Source organism: Pseudophryne corroboree, chromosome 10 (assembly GCF_028390025.1).
Source record: "Pseudophryne corroboree isolate aPseCor3 chromosome 10, aPseCor3.hap2, whole genome shotgun sequence".
In the NCBI taxonomy this organism is placed as follows: Eukaryota; Metazoa; Chordata; class Amphibia; order Anura; family Myobatrachidae; genus Pseudophryne; species Pseudophryne corroboree.
In genome coordinates this window covers 46,849,565-46,862,656 of record NC_086453.1, presented here as the reverse complement: position 1 = coordinate 46,862,656, position 13,092 = coordinate 46,849,565, and the positions used below count along the sequence as shown (strand labels likewise).

General features: G+C 41.9%; 1 pseudogene; it reads left to right on the top strand.

Moving 5' to 3' along the window:
* The first annotated feature begins 4,428 nt into the window (after positions 1–4,428).
* Positions 4,429–4,548, top strand: LOC134968361 (5S ribosomal RNA; annotated as a pseudogene).
* Positions 4,549–13,092: the final 8,544 nt, after the last annotated feature.

The following is a 13,092-nucleotide window of genomic DNA, read 5'->3' as shown; positions in this document are numbered from 1 at the left end:
CCTTGCTTGACAGTAGCTAAAAAATAATCTTATAAAAAGTTTGAGCATTTATTGCACATTTACATGTATTGATTGGTCTAAGTTAAGAAATGATTTCATCACTGAAGATATAACAATTAGAATTTTGTAAAACCAAAATTTAGTTAAATGTTATTTCATGAAATAAAACACATTGTTGAGTGTTAATGATACAAACTCCACTGCAGACCATGGAAATTCCCTTCATATCCTTCATTAGTAGTCCTAACATGATCAGATACAGTGCTGTATGGGTCATAACTTAAAAGGCTGTTTCTAAAGTCATTTAAACTATTCCTACTACTATGTATGTTTTCTTTCTACAAAGAAGATCTGTTGGCAACTCTTGAGGTCATTAACAGTACTGCACACAAAAAGTCCAAACCGCAGAGCAAAATCACCTTTATTATTAAGCAAAGTGTACTCAGATTTATACCAAACCAATGTTTTTTGCTGAAAATCCTGGACCCATTGAGAGGAAGAGAATGTTTGTGTATTGTCAGCTGATGTGAGAACATTGCAAAATAAACTATGCAATTTTCAGAGTGAGATTCTTAATGTGCGATAAAGGGTGGCAGATCTACAGGGCATGACTTATTGCAGAGGGTGCAGGGTAATTGTTCAGCTGCAAAGGAGTAATTTTGCACCAACTCTGATCTGGTGGTCACTTACCATCTGATACTTTAAACACACACACACACCTTGACATAGATGCTTATTTCTTGGTGCATTCTAAACAATTAAATAAAAATCTTCACCTGTATAAGTTTAGATTAAAGACATTTTTCAAATCTTTCAGATATCTTCTTAGTAAGAATGACCTAATCCTTTATCTTTTTTTTTATTGATATATGTATTACAGTAAGATTTTCTGGAATTCTGCACTGGAGTTTTAAACACATACTGTATAATACTGTATGTCTTATTTTAATATTTGTCTTGACATTAGGACAAATTACTAATTCATTCACTTTTCATCACTTGAAAGCAAACAAACAACATTAAGACGGGAGTGATGTATACACATGTTTCACTGCTGTACAGTATTTAGCTGATTTAGTCATTATCATCAATAATATAGAGAGTATGAGTCCTGGAGGAGAAGGCTGGTATAAAGCAGGATAATGAACATTAAAGGCACAATAAATCTGGAGTTATTAAGAGAACAGACACTGACAACTGCCTTATAATATTGGTAATATATGTTGTTATTATTATTATTATTATTATTATTATTACTACTACTACTGCTACTTATGAGAATATATTACCCATCAATTACCTTGTATCTCTTCCTAACTGCATTTAAATAGACTTCTTTGCATTTTTCTTTTTTTACTTGCAGTGCTCTTGAACAGCTGGTATTTACTAAAACTAAAATTACATATATTTATTTTATCAAACAATTTAGAAGACAAATTATACAATTGCCAATTGAAGGATACAAATCAAGGAAGATAAAACAGGAAACAATCAAAAGTAAACTAGTATGTACTAGTCTTATTGTAATATTGTATGCAAGTGACTTACAATGAGTGAAATCGTAAAATAGCATGAATACTGTATTGTATGACCTCCATGTGCATTATTCAAAAACAATTTGTCAAACTGGACGACACAGTACAGTTATTAGTTATTGACAAATACTATATATAGTTTTAAATTCCAATTTAATGTAATGCGAGCTATTAATAAATTATAGTGCTATAACTACAGATATCATGAAAATAGAATACTTTTTTTAGAAAATATGTGTACATTTACTAAACAAAATATTATGTTTTGTGATCAATGGGCAATTCTTGAAGGAAAGTAAGTGTTAACATTTCAACATGAAGTTTTTGCACTTTGAGCATATGTACATTTCTGTATGCTCATACCTGTATAATGTTTTTTTTTCTGTGTAAATACTATATTATATTCTTACCATTGATTATTAGTCTTCTGAATATCCTAGGATGCTACCTATGGCATTATCAGCTACAGAGAAAGAAAAATATCAGCTACTGTATACAATTGCTTTTTACAAGGAAAACAAAATTAAAATCTTTATTTCTTGAATCTGAAATAATGAGGATAATGTACTGGAAACTTGATTAGAAGTATAAACAAGTAAAATAATAGACAGTTTCATGACTGAAAAAAAAATAGTAACTTTAAAAAATAATTAAGTTGCAGAGGTTATTGATTGCACTTCTTTTTCAATCATATGTGATCTTTTTCATTGATTTATTTACTTCTCATTTTTTATATAATTCCTCATTCCTGGTATAATTGATTAAAGTGAGATGACATATTTTACATTTTATATGTATATACTAGAGTTTAGAATGTGTAATTATATTAGTAGTCTCCTTGTGCCTCTATTTGATAACTCTTGTTTCTTTATCTGTAGTTGGAAAGAAATGATGGGGGTAATTCCAAGTTGATAGCAGCAGGACATTTTTTAGCAGTTGGGCAAAACCATGTGCACTGCAGGGGGGGGGAGAGGCAGATATTACATTTGCAGAGAAAAATAGATTTGGGTGGGTTATTTTGTTTCTGTGCAGAGTGAATACTGGCTGCTTTATTTTTACACTGCAGTTTAGATTGCAGATTGAACTCACCACACCCAAATCTATCTCTCTCTGCACATGTTACATCTGCCCCCCCTGCAGTGCACATGGTTTTGCCCAACTGCTAAAAAATTTCCTGCTGCGATCAACTTGGAATTACCCCCTGAATTGTACAAACTTACTCATAGTTACCAAAATTCCCAACTCAGAAGGTGATTCTTATAACTTGTAATATCTATATCAGTTGATTCTTAAATTGCAAGGTAAAGGTGTAATTTTTGAACATTGGGGGTCATTCCGAGTTGTTCGCTCGTTGCCGATTTTCGCTATGCTGCGATTTGTTGCTAAATGTGCATGCGCATGGTACGCAGAGTGCATGCGCTAAGTTATTTAACACAAAACTTAGTAGATTTGCTGGTGTTCTTGCGGCGCTTTTCAGTCGCACCGCTGATCGGTGAATGATTGACAGGAAAGGGGCGTTTCTGGGTGGTAACTGAGCGTTTTCCGGGAGTGTGCTAAAAAACGCAGGCGTGTCAGGGAAAAACGTGGAAGTGTCTGGAGAAACGGGGTAATGGCTGGACAAATGCAGGGCGTGTTTCTGACGTCAAACCAGGAACTAAACAGACTGGATAAGAGCTGCATACCCACACAGGTAATAGGGCTGGGGGAAACTGAGCCACACTCCCCTCGTGGTTTGGGACCTGATTGGGATTTCTGGGCACTTCACCTCAGGAGGGGCTCCTTCTAATTCCCTGCAGCCTTCAGGTACACTCCAGTGATTCCCTGCATGCCTCCACAGCAGTGGCCACTTCACTCTCACCCCAGCATATTCACTGCACTCTCAGCGCTGCTGTAATACTTGGGCTGCATTTATTCCTGCTACTCCCTGTAGTGCTTGCTGTTTATGTGTACCCTCTGATTGATATCTGCATGTTTGTCTCGCAGTCTATTTAGACCTCCCCACTGCAGCATTAATGCCTTGAATTCTGCTCCTGCTCCATGTCATGACCCCCTGAATCGCCCGTATACAATGGGGCTTGGTGGCTGATGATATAGCCCGGGACATTCGTAATGCAGCGGGGACTCAGCAAGCCAGATATGGAATGCTTCTGATCTAATTATGTGACTTTCCTCTGTTTCACTGTATATTTTTATGTGTCGCTTCTGCTGATGGGGAAAACTAAGAAAGGAGCGCGATCATCTGCGGCTGAGAAATCCGGTGACAAGTCCCTACAACCTAACTTATTTCACTATCTTCAACCGGACATAGTGAGTGAGGACACTCGTTCATCATCCTCTGTTCCAGGCTCTCCTGCCGACACCGGAGCGATGGCGGGACCCGACTCTTCACCATTGGACAAGGGGCCTGAAGCTTCTATGGCTGATGTTCTGACCTATTTGCGTGCACTTCCTACTAAAAAAGATCTGCCTACTAAATGGGACCTCTTGGATCTGGAACAAAAGATTTGTGACACGGTTAAGTCTGAGATCTCCATTCTTCAGCTAAGAAAACCCAACAAAAGAGAGTTGTAAAGTAGACTCTTGTGTGGGAGCACACAATTCACAGGATTGGGTGTGTATAAATTAATTCTGATAAAACATGATTTAATTAATTAATTATTAAAAAATGATTATAGGAGTCAAATTATGTGTAAATAATGTAGCTACGCGAAAATATAGCACTGTATTATATACGATTTATGTGGTTTTCAATACCACAATATAAACCGGAAATCAAAATCTTTGGCCTAGTGGTTTTACTGAAATCACAGTAGCACCTTTGTATAGTATATGACCATCATTTATTCTACAGCAATCCTGTAGAATAGTTAAATCATAAATCATACAGATAAAAATTTGCGGACACACCCCGCTGGAGATGCCCGATCTCGTCTGATCTTGGAAGCCAAGCAGTGGAGGGCCGGGTCAGTACTCGGATGGGAGACCACCCTGGAACACCCTGGTACTGCAAAAAATAGGACTTATGATTTAACTCTCTACGACCAAATAATCCTGAATAGGATTGCTGTAGAATAAATGATGGTCTCCCTTGATGAAGGGGTTTTTCTGGAACTAACTGAGGCCCATCAAGCCCTGAACTCATTCTTATGGTATAAAACAAAATTGGGAATGACTAAATGTCGCCATAAATTTTATTTGTGGGGTAATAAACCAGGCGCTATACTCGCTATGGCATTAAGGGCACAAAGGCTGCAGTCTTATGTTCGTTCTATAAAGGAGCCGGGGGGCCGCGCTGCATATACATTGCCTCAGATTGCTCACTCCTTCCAAAATTATTATGTATCTCTCTATAATCTTCCGAAGGATCAAACTCCTCAAGCCACCTCTGATCTGAAGGTACTGATACAGAGGTATCTAGCGGAGGTTGATTTTCCAAGACTTACTGCATCGGATCTGGATGCTTTGGATCACCCCTTTACTATAGAGGAGCTGGAAACAGCACTGGCGGACACTCTGGCTGAGAAGAGTCCGGGCCCGGATGGCTTCCCGGTCGGATACTTTAAAACCTTTAAACAATCCCTATTACCTCTCTTCTTGAAGGCGTGCAATTCCATCTCTGACGACAAAGGCTTTTCTCCGCAGACTCTGGAAGCACATATAACTGTGATCCCAAAAGAGGGTAAGGATCCCACCCAGTGCTCGAGCTACCGTCCTATTTCCCTCCTGAATTGCGACGTTAAACTTTTTGCTAAACTGCTTGTGGGTTGTTTGGGCCGCCTTCTCCCGTCGGTGGTTCATGGGGACCAGGTGGGTTTTATACTAGGACGTGAGGCTAAGGATAATACTTCCTAAGTTATAGATCTTATCCACCTTGCTCAAAGCGGGTCCTCCCATATGGTCCTCTTGTCCACTGACGTGGAGAAGGCCCTTGACATAATTGATTGGCTGTTCATGGTTGGTTTGCTTGGGCACATGGGTCTGGGTCTGACCTGTCTCAGTCGTATATTAGCTCTTTATAAGTTGCCTTCAGCTAGGGTCCGAGTGAATGGTGCCCTCCCTGCTCCCTTTTTGATACGGAACGGGACGAGACAAGGATGCCCCTTGTCCCCACTCAAATTTGTTCTCTGCATGGAGGCACTCGCGAGAGCAATTCGGGCTAACGCGAATATCCATGGTGTATGGGCCGGAAAGCGGGAGAACAAATTAGCACTGTATGCGGATGACCTTTTAGCTACTCTGACGGACCCGGTGACTTCCCTCCCAGCCCTTATGCAAGAATTCGATAAGTTCAACTTGCTTTCTAATTTCAAGGTAAATTTCACTAAGTCTGTGGCCTTGAATATTTCAACGCCCTCCCGATTACTTGAGGGGATTAGAGATTTGTTTCCATTTCAGTGGCATCCTACTCAGCTAAAGTATCTGGGAGTTCTCTTGACTAAAAGACCTTACTGATTTATACCGGGTGCATTTTCTTCCCCTACTGCATAAGATTACTACGGACCTTCATAAATGGTCTACACTCCAACTTACTTGGCTGGGGAGGATTAACACGGTGAAAATGACAATTCTCCCTAAAGTCTTTTATCTCCTGCAAACATTGCCCATAACAGTGCCTACTTCCTTTTTCACTACTTTGCAGTCATCTGTTGGCTGTTTTATTTGGGGACAGAGAGGGCACCGACTCTCCCAATTCACACTGACAAGTACTCGTAAGGAAGGTGGCCTACAATTACCTCACTTTATTAGCTATTATTATGCTGTTCACCTATCCAGAGTCCTCGATATGTCCAGATCCCCCTACACTAAGCAGTGGCCGCTAATAGCTGAATCGTCCGTGGGGACTCCTTTACTTATCCTCTCCTGGATTAAAAAAATTCCACGCATAAAACATCCCACTCTAGACCCGACCCTTAAGATATGGAAGAAATGTAGGTACTTGGATTCTTTCAGCCCGAGCCCCTCTTTGCCGATGACTTTATTGTTCAATCCAGACCTACCCACAAATCCTCTCTCTCCGACATCAGTATGGGCTAAAGCTGACATTTCTCGGTTGAGTCACCTGATTGGTCCGACGGGATTCCATCCCTTCGCAGACTTGCAACGATCTTGTAGTCTACCGCCTAATTCTTTCTGGGCTTATCTACAAATTTGGCATTATGTTGCTGCAATACCGGCTCATGCGGTGGGATGGAGGCCGACGGTTTTCGAATCCTTGTGTCTCTCTGAGAACCTGCCATGACACATAATATTGTTGTTGTACAGGCAGTGCCTCGCAAGCACCCCCACTCGACCCCTGGAATTCGTAACAGTGTGGAATGAGGACTTGGGTAGAGAGCTGACCTCTGACCAATGGTCCCGCATTTTTTAGTTCACATTTACTAGTTCGCCTTCACTTCAAGTTTTAGAGACTCAATACAAAGTGGTATCGAGATGGTATAGGTGCCCAGACCGAGTTCACCACATGTTTCCAAGTGTTCCAGATGTCTGCTGGAGGTGTGGCCGGTCTGGAGATGCCCGGGACTGGCTTTGTTCTGGCAACAGGTCCACTCTACTACCAGGCGTATCACGGGGCTCCCTATACCAGAGACACCTGAATTTTGGCTACTTAACTTAATAGACCTTCCTCTATCCCAGTTTAAAAATTCTCTATTGCAACACTTAATGAACACCGCTAGGGCAACCATCCCGTGCTTCTGGAGATCCCAGACACAGCCTCCCATTGCCAAGTGGTTCCAAAGAATCGATTACTATATGGCAATGGAAGACTTGACGTCTTCTTCCGGACAGTCTGCCTCTCGATTTGCAGCCGTCTGGTTTGATTGGCTGGAATTCAAGGGTACGCAGGAATACAAAATTTTTCTGCGACACCCCTCCCCTACGACATCTTAGAGTCGCGATGGTGATAGCGGTTCTTTCCTCTTCCTCTTTTCTCTTTCTTTCCCTTATCTTGTCTATTCTTTCTGCTTCCTGTGTGTTCTATTTTTTCTTGATATTACTACTTGAAGATAACGCAGTTTATCACCTTAAGTCACGTAGGCTACTGATATCAAACATTACTTTCGTTTTATTTTTATTTTTTTATTTTTTTGTATTCTCAGTCTACGTTTAAAATGTCAGCACCTGTTACACTAATTCTTGTATTATATGCAACTCTTTTGTGCTGTGTGTTATCTCTTTGTCAATAAAACGCAATTTGCATAAAAAAATACAATACTGAACTACAGCGTAAGAACTACTTTACTGGTGCGTCTCATTACGCTACAATATGCTACAGTATGTCATACAGTATATAACAGTACAGTAGCATTGCAGGCATGCCTTATATCCTCAGTGCTATAGACTGCACACACAATGGTCTGACACCACCTAGGGCAAGGGTGCATATTTACCTCAACCATCATTATGTCCTTTCTACTAACATAGAGAGAGTTACAGTAGTATGTAAAAATGAAAATCACGAGTGTTGGAGTTGGCTATTCTGGCTTATGGCATGACACCTTTATCCTCAGGCAGTGATTCCTCTGGAAGAAATTTCAGCCCAGGTAAATTCCAGATGGATGGCTTCTGACTCCGCTGTCACTTCTGGATACTCCTGGTAAGCATAAATATAATGATGTGCATAAGACCACTAGATCAGTGATGGAACACACTATTGGCCTATTAAAATCTAAGTTCTGCTATCTTGACAAGTCTGGTGGGATTTTGCTGTATTCACCATCTAAAATTTTGGACATTGGAGGTCATTCCGAGTTGTTCGCTCGCAAGGCGATTTTATCAGAGTTGCTCACGCTAAGCCGCCGCCTACTGGGAGTGAATCTTAGCTTCTTAAAATTGCGAACGAAAGATTTGCAATATTGCGATTACAAACTTCTTAGCAGTTTCAGAGTAGCTCCACACTTACTCGGCATCTGCAATCAGTTCAGTGCTTGTCGTTCCTGGTTTGACGTCACAAACACACCCAGCGTTCGTCCAGACACTCCTCCGTTTCTCCAGCCACTCCCGCGTTTTTCCCAGAAACGGTAGCGTTTTTCCCCACACGCCCTTAAAACGGCCTGTTTCCGCCCAGAAACACCCATTTCCTGTCAATCACACTACGATCGCCTGAGCGATGAAAAAGCCGTGAGTAAAAATACTAACTTCATAGCAAATTTACTTGGCGCAGTCGCAGTGCAGACATTGCGCATGCGCACTAAGCGGAAAATCGCTGCGATGCGATGAAATTTACCGAGCGAACAACTCGGAATGAGGGCCATTGTATTCAGCTGCTGTCTATTGCATAATCTGGCATTGGAGCAACTTGTACCCTCAGATAATGCAAAAGACAGTGAGCAGCTTTTAGCCTGTCTCTGATGTGCTGAGAATTGTGCCATGAATAATAAAAATTGTTAAAACATTCACAAATCTGCCTTATCAGTATGCAAGCCATGTTTTAAATGTAAACATACATAGTGTGGTTTCTTTTTAAAAGAACGTTTAAAAAACTGTCAGGTAGAATATGAGTTATTCTTGGTAAAGTGGGCAAGGGAATACACTTTACAAAAAAAAAAAAACAATATTAGCTCCCACATGCCAGTGCATGATAATACTGCAACATAATTTCACAATTCAGAAGTAAAACACAGGCAGCTGTGTGAAAAAATCTTTAAAATAGAATATGGTTGTTTTATTGCACAAGATCTTACTCAAACATTTTAACCAGTAATTAGCACAAGACAGACACTCACCAGGACACCTGGAGATATTGGTGTCATACACGTGCAAGCGGGAAATGGGGGTAATTCAGACCTGATTGTAGCAGCAAATTTGTTAGCAATTGGGCAAAACTATGGGCCTAATTCAGACCTGATCGCTCGCTAGCAATTTTTTGCAGCACTGCGATCAGATAGTCGCCGCCTACAGGGGAGTGTATTTTAGCTGTGCAAGTTCGCGAACGCATGTGCAGCCGGTTGGTACAAAAAATATTTGTGCAGTTTCTGAGTTGCCCAGAACTTACTCAGCCGCTGCAATCACTTCAGCCTGTCCGGGCCCGAAATTGACGTCAGACCTCAGACCTGCAAACGCTTGGACACGCCGGCATTTTTCCAACCACTCCCAGAAAACGGTCAGTTGCCACCCACAAACGCCTTCTTCCTGTCAATCTCCTTGCGATCAGCTGTGCGAATAGATTCTTCGTAAAACCCTTCGCACAGCAACGATCCGCTTTGTACCCATGCAATGCGCATGCGCATTGTGGTGCATACGCATGCTCAGTTCTGACCTGATCGTAGCACTGCACAAAAAGCTAGCGTGCAATCAGGTCTGAATGACCCCCCATGTTCACTGCAGGGGGGACATAAATAATATGTGCAGAGAGAGTTAGATTTGTCTGGGGTGTGTTCAAGCTGAAATCTGAATTGCAGTGTAAAAATAAAGCAGGCAGTATTTACTCTGCACAGAAACAAAATAACTCACCCAAATCTAACTTTCTCTGCAAATGTTATATCTGCCACACCTGCAGTGCACATTGGAGGTCATTCCGAGTTGTTCGCTCGCAAGCTGCTTTTAGCAGCTTTACACACACTAAGCCGCCGCCTACTGGGAGTGAATCTTAGCTTAGCAAAATTGCGAACGACGGATTCGCAATATTGCGATTAGACCTTTCATAGCAGTTTCTGAGTAGCTCGAGACTTACTCTGCCATTGCAATCAGTTCAGTCAGTTTCGTTCCTGGTTTGACGTCACAAACACACCCAGCATTCGCCCAGACACTCCCCCATTTCTCCAGCCACTCCGGCGTTTTTCCAAGAAACGTCAGCGTTTTTTCACACACATCCATAAAACGGTCAGTTTCCGGCCAGAAACACCCACTTCCTGTCAATCACATTACGATCACCGTAACGAAGAAAAAACCTTGTAATGCCATGAGTAAAATACCTAACTTCATAGCAAATTTACTTGGTGCAGTCGCACTGCGGACATTGCGCATGCGTACTAGCGATTAATCGCTCCGTTGCGATAAAAAAATAACGAGCGATCAACTCGGAATGACCTCCATGGTTTTACCCAACTGCTAACAAATTTGCTGCTACGATCAGGTCTGAATTACCCCCAATGACCTCTGGAGGGATTATCTGCTTCAAGGGCTCCTCATACTCTGGATAGTCAGCCCTATGAGAAAAGCCAACAACAACTGGTGTACAACCTTGGATTCCTTGTCCCTTTTCTGCTGGACCCTTCTTTTAATGACAGAGAATCTTTTCTTGAAACTCTCTTTGTTGTGATGGACATGGCCCTCAGCATTCACAGCCTGCACAACCCACGCCCAAATGACTGCTTTATGCTGTGTTATAGTGCAGGCAGCCAGATGTCCAAAAATCAAATAATGTAACTTCATCACTTCAGTCACCGAACAGTGGGCTGTAAAAGTCCATTGAAAAAAGTGGAGAATGCGGCACCTATAGAAGTGTCTCATTGACAGGGATGGGCTTTCAGCGCACATCAAAGCACGCCCCTGTCAGCGAGGCAGATGTGATTGGACAGCGGATCCAGTACTGGATCCGTTGGTCCAATCATACATATGCGGCGGGACCCGGCGGATGGCAGAGTAACACACCAGGCAGTAGAGGATGTGAGAGCTGGGAGTGCATGTGGCGGCCGGCGTCTTCCTTCTCCTGCATCCTCCTCCACCCTCCCAGCCGGCAGCAGCACCTGCACCCGCATTATCCTGGATGGGGGGGCTCTGCACGCGTTTGCCCAGGACCCAGCTAAGAGAAAGGGGCAGCTGGGTTGGACTTTTGTTGCCTGTATGATGTGTGAGTGCAGCAGTGCCTCCCTGGTGATCGACAGCACTGCACGTCACTGGTAATTAGTCCCCCCACATACTCTCGGCACCACTGTTGATCAACCCATTTCTACTGGAACTTAAGGGTCTCTCTCTATGGGGTAAATTTACTAAGATGGGAGTTTCATTTAAGATGGGATGTTGCCCATAGCAACCAATCAGATTCCAGGCATTATCTTCTAGAAGGTGCTAGATAAATGAGAAGTAGAATCTGATACCTGTAGGTTGTACAAACATCCCATCTTATTAAATTTACCCCTATGAATCTGGGGGGAGGACAATTACACAGCACTCATCAAGTATCCTAATAAATTGTCACTCCAAGCTTCTAATTGCTGCTGATAGGAATTACAGCTGTAAATTCAAAATATAAGAAAACTTGGATTCATTCTTCCAACACTTGGCTGGTGTCTTCTCCAAATAAAAGACTCCCAGCATCTGCTATGAATGGATCAGGATGAAGATAGGATAGCATTGACAGACTTGGATGATAAGCAGATGTCCTAAAATTGGGTAATGAAGATGATGAGGATTAAAGTATTAATTTGTGCCTCCTCACCCAAACATTTAGTTTTCTCCACTTTCTACAGACATAACTTTTACATACAGATGGGTCCTCCGTTATCTTGACTGTTTCTGTGCCTAGACGGAGGTTTACTCACGCCTAGGCGATAGCTTAGCTTGCTGAGTTTAATCACGGACAGGCGCGTTGAGGCGATACTAGATACGCAGCATGCATTACACATCTCCACCACTGGGTGGCTAATGCTCCACTAATCCAGTACTTTAGATCAAATAGCGGCGGATTGATCTACAGCTCTGGCAAATGGTCAGTGATGACTGTAATGTTAATAGATGGTGACCAATGGTCAGACGGAGAGAGTTAAAAAAATAAATAAATAGTTAATACAGACACAAACAAACATGTTAAAACACTTGTGTATGCAGACGCAAGATTGTGTATGCAGATGCAACTAATGTGTGAAAGGAAGTATGTACAGTGCATAAATACCATGCTTTTGAAATGCATGTATGAGCATCCGAGTCCCCTAAGGCATAAACTAACACCAATGGGAAGGGGTCGCTCTTTGCAGTACTTTTACACATGAACTTGTGAATCTCTCATGAAGCGTCGTGAGCTAGCAATGAAGGCTCCCACCTCCCATGCTGAGAGTCCCGGGTTCGAGACCTAAAGTGACAACCTTTTTTTTCTTTTCTTTTTTATGTGTTCCAGTGACGTTCACGTTATTATTTTTTTTCTCTGTTATACATTCAATGGAAGGGTGCACACAGGTTTCACATAAATCAGAGTAAATCTGCAGGAGCGATTCTTTACGCTATACACAAATACACAGCGGTAATGAGTATAAATTAGTGTTTTGTGACGCAACTAACTGAGCAACACAGTACTGTAGATCGTCAGCGTTTGTGTATTGTACATGACCTGAACTCCCTCCCTGTCTACTGAATGACCTGTGCAGGCTCCCAGGGGGGAAGAACGATGGGGGTAGGGGGAGGCGGTGGAAAATACCATGCTTTCTTTTTAGATCACCAGACATGAATCCAATTGAATTAGTGTGGGCTCAATTGAAGAGATACATTAGGAGTGTTCCGAAGCCAACAACAAAACAGCAGCTGTTAGATGGGATCCAGAAATTTTGATTAGAAGTACTCACATCTGAACATTGTAATAATTATATAAATCACCTGTATAAAGTATTACCTGTTATAGTTGAAA